This window comes from Pollicipes pollicipes, unplaced genomic scaffold (assembly GCF_011947565.3).
Source record: "Pollicipes pollicipes isolate AB1234 unplaced genomic scaffold, Ppol_2.1 Scaffold_5724;HRSCAF=6776_pilon_pilon_pilon, whole genome shotgun sequence".
In the NCBI taxonomy this organism is placed as follows: Eukaryota; Metazoa; Arthropoda; class Thecostraca; order Pollicipedomorpha; family Pollicipedidae; genus Pollicipes; species Pollicipes pollicipes.
The window spans coordinates 1,677,734-1,686,735 of NW_023596746.1; positions in this window are offsets into that span (position 1 = coordinate 1,677,734).

The following is a 9,002-nucleotide window of genomic DNA, read 5'->3' on the forward strand; positions in this document are numbered from 1 at the left end:
AAGCATTAATCATCAAATTGGACATAATGCATGAAACGGTTATTCCAAAGTGTTCCGTGCACGGTTCAGTCAGCCTTTACTTCTGGTGTTTCATAGAATGCCCAAAAATCGTACACATTCGTCAGACAAATTAGGCCATAGTGAAATTACAGAAGGTGCCTGCAATCTGCCGTGCATTTCAAGCAACGGCTCAAATTTCTGTCACATAGCGTAGGCATGATAATTTTACGAAGGTTGAAGGAAGAGACGGTAATATACGAAACGCCAACGTTTTTTTTAAAGTATCAGCTCACGCTTAACGCTCACGACAGATACAACTCGTAGATGGCCGCAACTTGTTGAATAAGAATGTGTACGGTCGTCCCACCCACTGCAGCATGTAACGTCAGCTCAGTTGAAAGATCATATGAATGCCCGATGGACCGATTCGTGCCTAGCAACGACAGACAGTCTCCCGAAAGTTTATTTCCTGGTGTGGGGTGGTGGATGGGAAGATCATTCAGAAATAGGTACTGTAGCAGGTGTTCATATGCATTACACACCAAAAGGAAGTGACGCTGATTAATAAACATGCCCTCAGGCAGCCACACGATCTGTTCGCAGTCAGTCACTCGGGGGACAGCGGCCTAGAGCAGTGATCACCAACGGCAGACAAGATCAGGGCTCAGACAAGGACTACCCTGAAGAAGGGCCTTCATTCTATGACTTGGTTATTACAGGAGAAACCCCGTTTTTACAGTGGCTTTTGTAACATTGCTTTGGTAGATAGTATATAAAGCGTCCGAAACTGTCTAAAATGCCGCGACACACTTTTTAAAAGCAAGCGGCGAATCCCAGGCACAAGAAAACTCTGGCATTTTATGGGCCATTAATTCAACTTCGAAATTTTGACCAGCGTACGCCAAGGCTGTATTTTGACACCTAAACTTTGTAGGCAGATCCTTCCGCAATAACCCAAAACGCCTATTCACTCGTGGAATTTCGCCTCCGCGGGATAAATTCTTTGTAGAATGATAATTTTAGGAAGCTAGATAGCCTTCTTTGCCAATTAGTATAGTCTAGTGGAACAGGTAAGGTCGCACACTTGTAGGAAACAGCTGTAGGTGCATATGGAGCATAGCAACCATGACATTTACTTATTTTCAAAATGCGTGATGTGAATTAAGAGCGGACAAAGCCTTCCAGCTCCATGTTTCCCTCGCAGTCGCCGAGCCTGCCTTCCAATATAAGCTCCTGAAGCATACTCTGAAACCTGACCCTGGCCCCAGTTATAAAACGCTCCTACGCTTACGCTTGGTTATACCAAAGATGAGCGGGCTTTTTTACTGTACACCATCCTTCCTTTATCTCAGCTTGTCGTCGGAATGAGCGAATACGGTAGCGGGGAGGGGGGGGGGGGGGCGAGATAACGAGCAAGAGCATGGTTTTGTCCCCCATTTTTGAGCGCCAACTCATGCCATTTTAGTTAGACATCAGACATCAAAACTGTACAACGGCGGTACGGCACTACCCGTTCTAAAACCTTGAAAATTGACATTGGAAGCTGTTTTGTTGCCGCCCTTAGCTGAAATATATGCAGGGGTTTCATATCGGACCTTTCTTTTACTGAAAACCTTTAAGTAAAGTAACTACTGCTTGATTTGTCTTTTCTTACCTTTCGAGGACAGCCTGTTTGCCATGGAGGAAAATTGACCGCGCTCTCATCCCCAGCGGTTCGTGTCTGACTAAAAAATTCACCATAAACAAAATCAGTGCTCGATGCTCAATGCGAATCCGAATATGTTGCTAACTTACCGGACATTCTGGGTGCTGAGGTCAATTTATGTGAAGTACTAAGAAGTGAATGCTATAGATCAGGAGGCCCAATGTTGCTTGAAGGAGACCTCTTTGGTGGTTAAGGAGGCCCCGTTGCAAACAAGGTGGCCCCTGTCCTGGCTGGGGAAAAACCCTAAATACTCAGGAGGCCCCATTTCTTGAATAAGAGGCCCCTTTCGTGCATTAGATGATCGCGGTTCCGGATCAGGATGCCCTGTTTTCGGATAGCGGGGCCCCTTGGCTATATTTGGTTGCCTCTTTGTGAATCGTAAGCATCCTGTTCTGGACTAGGAGGCACCTCTATGCATGAATAGGTTTCTTCTGGAACAAGGACCATGTCTTAGGTTAGTGAGACCCATTGCTGGATAAATAGAAGGTCCCTCGGTCTAGGTTTGTTAGCAGTCGACATTCATTTACTTGGATGATGTGTGCTTCAGTTTGACACTGTCCTAGGTGCCCCTTCCCCTAGAATGCGACACTGCGCAGGAGCCTCCCTCTGAAAGCTGTGGACCACTTTAAAATTGCCGATTTTGTCATGATTTTTGCTTGATTAGATAAAATTGCTTTGAAGAGCACCTTTATCACCAAATTTGGCATCTGAGATAAGTTTGCAATATAAGCAGCCCAAGACCGGCTTGGTTTAACATATTTTGTCCCCTGTCAAATCGAACCGTGACTAATTTGTGACCACTCTCATGGGCCGCATGAGGTGCACTTGTCTACTCTATTTGGCCCGCGGGCCACCACTTGTCTATTCCATACACAAAATTATTTATGTTGTTACTTCGAAGCGTTATTCGCCACTTAGCTCAATGTAGATCGTAATTGCCCAGTGATTGTGGTCACCAAATAGGCGCTACAATCTATCACTATACGCGTTTCCCAACTTTGCGTGTAATATCAGACTAGTCTCCTATCATTGATCCACGTATGAGGAAACATGCACCACCTTTTAAACAATTCGTATTTCTGCATTCCGTAAGGACGGCAGGTGTTTTTCATGGGTTCAATCGAATGGAATTGCGCCGTGCCGTGGACGCAATTCTTGAAAATGTTTCATAGTTAAGGGCATTACAACCTTTCCGAAACCGTCAGTAGCTATAAAAAACGCACCATCTGCGAGCTAAGCTGACCAAATGATGGGAGCAGAGAATTAAGTCTTGCAGTCAGCAAATATTTAAGTCTTGTTCAGCTTCTGGGGCTTTAACAGTATTAATATTTGAAAAAAAAAACAGTTCATTTCTGTTAACATGACGCAATATGGGCACACTCTGTAGGAGAGAGCGTGCCTACATCGCACTCTCTGATTGAGCTTATTTTTTGTCGAAAAAACAAGGACAGAAAAGCACGGCTCATTCTTTTTATTTCACTTCCTCTTCTCAGATTTCCCACCCCTCAGCTTAGGTATTATGGCCCACCACACCGTTACGGCCAGTCAATGTCAAACGTGCTTTGACGGCAAGTGATGTATGCCGAGAACCAAGCCGAGTCTTGCGTGTCTGTAGACGGAAACAAAAATGTGCATGTGATTCGCCCACATGTCTATATCCTTGGCAGGCGTAAAAACGAAGTATATAGGGGATTTTATAACCTTTGCCCAGGGATGTTTCATGTGGGATAAATCAAACGTAGTATTCGCGACCAGTTTAATGATGTACGTTTACGGACAATGTACTCACCACTGGAGCGACGCATCTTAGATTGACACACAGCAATGGAGCACAGCGCAACAAATGACAACTTTGAAATATACCTTTTAGCAACAGCAAAAGACAGCACAGATCTCAAAGGCTTAGAATCATTGCACATTTGCAATCTTCGTCCGAGGCTGAACACACCAAGCCCCCCTGACATCTGGCTTAAGCACCATGTTCAGGCTTTGTACGTTTAGAAATTGCTCTCTATTCGCTGTGATAGGTGTCGATTCCTCCTCGCAAATTTCTTCCTATCGCGACAACCGGTGCGAATCATTGAATCGGCTTAGCCGTCTATCTCGTACAGCCCTCAAAAGCACCATGCGGTATTGAGTCCAAGGACATGCGAACCTAAAGTCTTGAAATGTTTGTGAGGTTCGGGCAATGTTTATGGTACCTGACGATCGATGTACGCGGTTTCCTAACATAATGCTCAGTTTGGAGCATTGTGACCTTCCGGCTTACCCGTCTGTGTTTCGTGCAGCTCCCAGTGTATGCTCGGGTATCGGGTGTTAGGATATGGGAGCTCGGCCAACTTGTAGCATAATGCTTGGCGTGGAGCATCGTGAACTTCCGGCTTAGCCGTCTGTGTTTCGTGCAGTTCTCGGTGCAGACTCGGGTATCGGGTGTTAGGACGTGGGAGCTCGGCCGACTTATTGTTTTCAACATCCAGTTTTGGTGGCAGCATCTGTACAGATCCGGAGGAATTTTAGAATTCACGTGTCTTGGGTTTCAAGAGGGATTTCTGGCTCGATCTTGCTCAACCGTTCTCACTCGTGACCATAAGCCCAGCTAGAAACGCCGAACTCTACCAATGTAGCGAAAGTTTGCACGATAACGCCGTTTCACCAGTACCTCCCGGTATGTCGAAGGTCAACAACTCGGCATAGGAACTCCGAATTTGGAACTCGTGAAAGAAACCACGTAACAAATGTCGCAAAGTTTGCTAGCGCGCACGCGCCATAATCAGAGGTTGTTTTTTCGAGCTATCTGCTCACACAAATCCCTTTTGATCGTATCAAGCGCACCAAGGAGCTCAAATATCAAGGAAGATTATGCCTCTGCTCACCTTCATATTTAGGGTGTCGTCTGAACCTTAAGTCCAAAACACCTTTGCTGCACAATTCCAGAACACGTATTGTGCCTTTATCAAACATGTATTTACACAAATGTTGTAACGTGTGGGCGGCACAATGAGATTGAGGCTAAACTGACAGCCTTTGGAGACGCATGATTTCGTTGCAAAAATATGTGAATCGCATCTATCTAAAGGAACGACATCATTACAGCCACCTCAGCAGCTGAGCTGAGCGGACCCATGCGGAGTGTCGGCTGGCCGGCACCCAGTGCGTACGGAGTGTCTGCTGGCCGGCGCCCGATGCGTACGGAGTGTCGGCTGGCCGGCACCCAGTGCGTACGGAGTGTCGGCTGGCCGGCGCCCAGTGCGTACGGAGTGTCGGCTGGCCGGCACCCGGTGCGCGATCCCGAGCGCAGGGATTGCTCGGCGCCCGCTGCTTCACTGGCCAGGCTGGACGACCTCCGGCTGGAAGCCGTTCTCGTCGGCCGTCCAGCGCACCTCGTACGTCATGCCGTCCGGCGCCGTGAACGAGTACGAGCCGGTCATGGCCACGCCGTACTCCTCGCCGATTTGCTTGTTCTCGCCGACTGCCTCAGCCTTCGTGCCATCGTCCGACTCCCAGGCGTAGCTGAAGGTGCCGTCGTTGTTCATCTTGCGCTCGTCCCGCACGATTTTGGCCATGGCCGAGTCGCCCTCCTGCGGCGCCGGGGCCGCCGCCGCCAGCGCCACCAGCACCAGTGCCACCTGTCGACAAGCGGTAGTGGCTTAAGTAACAGTCTGCGCCAGCGCTAGCGGTACTGGCGCTGTCTCCTGTCTCAAATAGGACTACGCAGGCGTCAGCACGCGTGACGCCAATATCCTGCAGTATCCTGAGGACGAAATAGCTGGTGGTTACACATTTGGTTGCCGTTTAGACCAACCGCAGTAATCACTGACACCCTCAGAGAGCATACAAATAACGTCCACCTTCTGCGGTCACAAGCTATCGCACATGTATGCTAAAGACGATCCATCAGCAGCTGTCGCTAGACCTTGTAAATCGTGGACGAAATGAAAACCACTTGGATGCAATGCCAAGAACCGTGTGCCACAGTCACTGCCTGTGACAAGAGATTGTGATAACGCGAGTTGATGGCGTCTGGCCGGTCGGGAAAATTGAGAATTTCGACAGGCAAAGGAAATTTCGAAAAATGGCAAAAGATGCTCTTTTGAGGGTACCTCCAACCTCAAAAGCACAGCATACCAGCGAATGATTCAAATAACAGACAAACAAGTGTGACCTGAAAGAGCGTTACGGACACAGCACTCTAAGCCTATACGACCAACTTGTGGCATATCAGCAACCGCCGCTTTTCCAGGTTCGACACACCGATCCCTGCAACAACACTCCAGCCATTCGCCGGGGACTCACCAGAGCCCGCATTGTTGTCGGTCGTGTCTGGACGTCCGCACAGTCGTGTGTGTTCGCCGCAGCCCGACGCCGCCGTTTTTATACGGCCATTTGCCGCCGCGGCCGGCACTAACCGCCCGCTCGCGGCGCCGGCAGAGCTGCGTCGCCTGTGACTGATTTAGTGACGCCGATTTGTTTGCTGCGTGTTGAAGGTCAGCAAGAGCCGCCGCGATCTTCAGGTGGCGCCTACGAACCAAGAGGAAAGCGCAGCCTTGATGAGGCCGGGAATGGCATTAGATGTTGCCGTAGTTGTTCGATAAGAATTCACCGCGGCAAGTATGCTATGAATACTCAGTTAAAACATTTGCTACTTCCGGACAGGTATCTAGCTTCTTAACCAGCAAGTTTTCCCACGCAAGGCCATGTCTGTGTTCGTATATTCATGACCAGGAACGTAGCGAAGGGGCATGTCCCCATCCCCCCTCCCTAGGAGGTTCATACTAGATGATGGGCGAATACGCAGAAATTTGTTGAAATCACAGGCTTTGGGAAAAATTTAACATTTCCCCTGAGGGAAATTTTGGCTACATGCACATTCGAAACACAGGTCGACGGAGCCTAAGCCCTTTCCACCACGCTGATTGCCGAGTTAAGAGCCGGACATCCGCCAGAAAACCATCACGTCGAGACGACTCTCCTCCTCCTACCGCAGTCACGCTCTCAGGGGGCGCGGGGTCAAGGTCTCGGGTTCACGGACGCGTGACCTGTCGCCCTCTGTCGACGGAACTTATGCAACGCGTGCTCACCCGCAGCCGGGTCGGGGTCATTCCATGTAAACGCACGCACGAATCTTATCCGCATGCAGACGCGCAATACGGAACACGGCCTGTTGACTTGGACCATCGGCGTGGATCAGAATGCCTGAAATATTGCAAGGCAAATCACGGGGCTATATGCATCCCAGGAGGGCAGCGAGGCATCTGCTCTGAGTCGTAATCTATGTCCCATGATGCAGGCCATACGGTAGCAATATCGTGGGTGAGGGCGGGCACTCACTCTAAGCCCATGTCAGGCTCGAAAAAACGATAACTTTTAAATTCACACCACAGCAACGTGAGGTTTCTTCTATCGCATCACTGAGACGACCACTGGCACAGTTCCGCCAAATGTGAGCTGCACAAGATACACATTGGGCCCGTCCGGCCCGTCACAGGATGGAAGTATCAAACTCAGTGGATTCGGACTAGTTCGTATTCGAAGCTGGAGTCGAGGAGAGCGGGCGCCTTACCGAAAACTCGGGGATCGGAGAAATGCTACCCACTTCTAGCCAAGTACATATTGACCGCAATGTCAGGCGGTTTTGAGACAAAAGTACGCATGGAAAAAGTACGGATGCATTCAATACGTACGCAATGCCATTTGGCCACAATGTACATTGGCCATGGTTCATAACCAAATGCACGTAGGGTATAAGTTCGTATGGCAGGAGAACATACGCCAAATTTTGTACGCAAGACTTTGGAAACAAACGTCTGCATGACATAAAGCACGTAGGGAACTGATCACACTGACAAAATTTCGTCCGGACCAAAGTTTGCATGGAATAAGTACGCGTACATAAAACAAGAAGGCAGCGTTTGTAATCAATTAAGCGTACGCAGATGTTCCTGGGGTAAAAAGTTGGTTTGACAAAAATACGTACCGAACGGATCATAAGCAGCACAGGCGTATGAGCGGAGCTGTGGGTGTGCCCCACTTACAGAGAATGAACATTGAGCAAATAGCGATGCGCAGAGATAATTTACTTCCGTATTGTGAATGACACTTCTATGGGCAATGTTCCAGGACAGACAGACCACCAGTGCGCCAAATAATGCACCGGTAGCTCTTACGTCTCGCTGGGGCTTGATTCTTAGGTATGATCTAAAGTATGAATTCCAGTAATTTCTATCTCTATTCGGCGTACGGCTTAAAAATGTTGCCATCAGGCAATTCCGGATCGGGTGCAAACAGGGTCCTAGTCAAAGGGGGGGGGGGGGGCATCAAAGCGGCTGCAGGTGGTGCATAATTCTCTGAACTCTGATTTACTTCATATCAGCGATCCTATACCGGGTGTCACTGGCGCGTATGCCCGCCGCATTCCACAAGCGAGCTGGCCCTCGTCGCGTCCGCCAGCTGGCGTCAGTGGCGCGCTCAAGGGCGTCAGGTGAGGTCTGAGGTCTGACAGAGACGTCGTTGGGGCGAGGATAAAGCGGAGCACAACAAACTCGGCGGGTCATCTACAATGGATATGTCTTTCTAAATCCCCAATTCCCTTTATCCTAGGGTCATCTTTCACTACCCCAATCCATCCGTTCAATTGCAGGCAGCCTCAGACAGGCAACGGACATGGCATGAAGCGTTGGGTTAGTTATAATACTTGAGCTGACCTGTACAATTGTGACCATCCGCCGTCATTCCCCACCCCCTCCTCTCCCCAGTCGACGGAATGTGTCGGCCTCCGCAGTCACCACGCGTCCATTCGTGGGCGACACACTTCATCCCAAATGAGAACTTCATGTTCGACTCTAACATAATAACTAGGGTGTATTGTCCCCGTCTCTATCACGTTGCGTAGCTTGTAATGGCCCACTTCACTCTTGGCAAGCTCGCCTCACCCATGCATCATGTAAACTTTTTTGTTTGCTTTTTATTATGCACGCCATTAGACTGGGTACGGGCAAATATGAAACGAGAAGCTCTGTGGAATATCAACCTGCTGCAAATCGTTGTGGGCAGTAAGTTACCGTCTTGCAATGAGCAGCTAGTTCCATTCTTGCATGACAACTGAGCTTGATGGACGAACTCAAACCAGTCACTCCAAAAGTAAAAAGCCAGAGTCTCCCTCGCCCCCCCCCCCCCCCCCCCGTTCCCTTCCTTACCGGAACGATAATCCGTCCTCTGTCAGACGGTGTGAGCCCCGCGCCGCTGCGGCGCCGGGGCAGTATCGAGGCCTCGCGCCACCGCGGCACCAGGGCCGTATCAG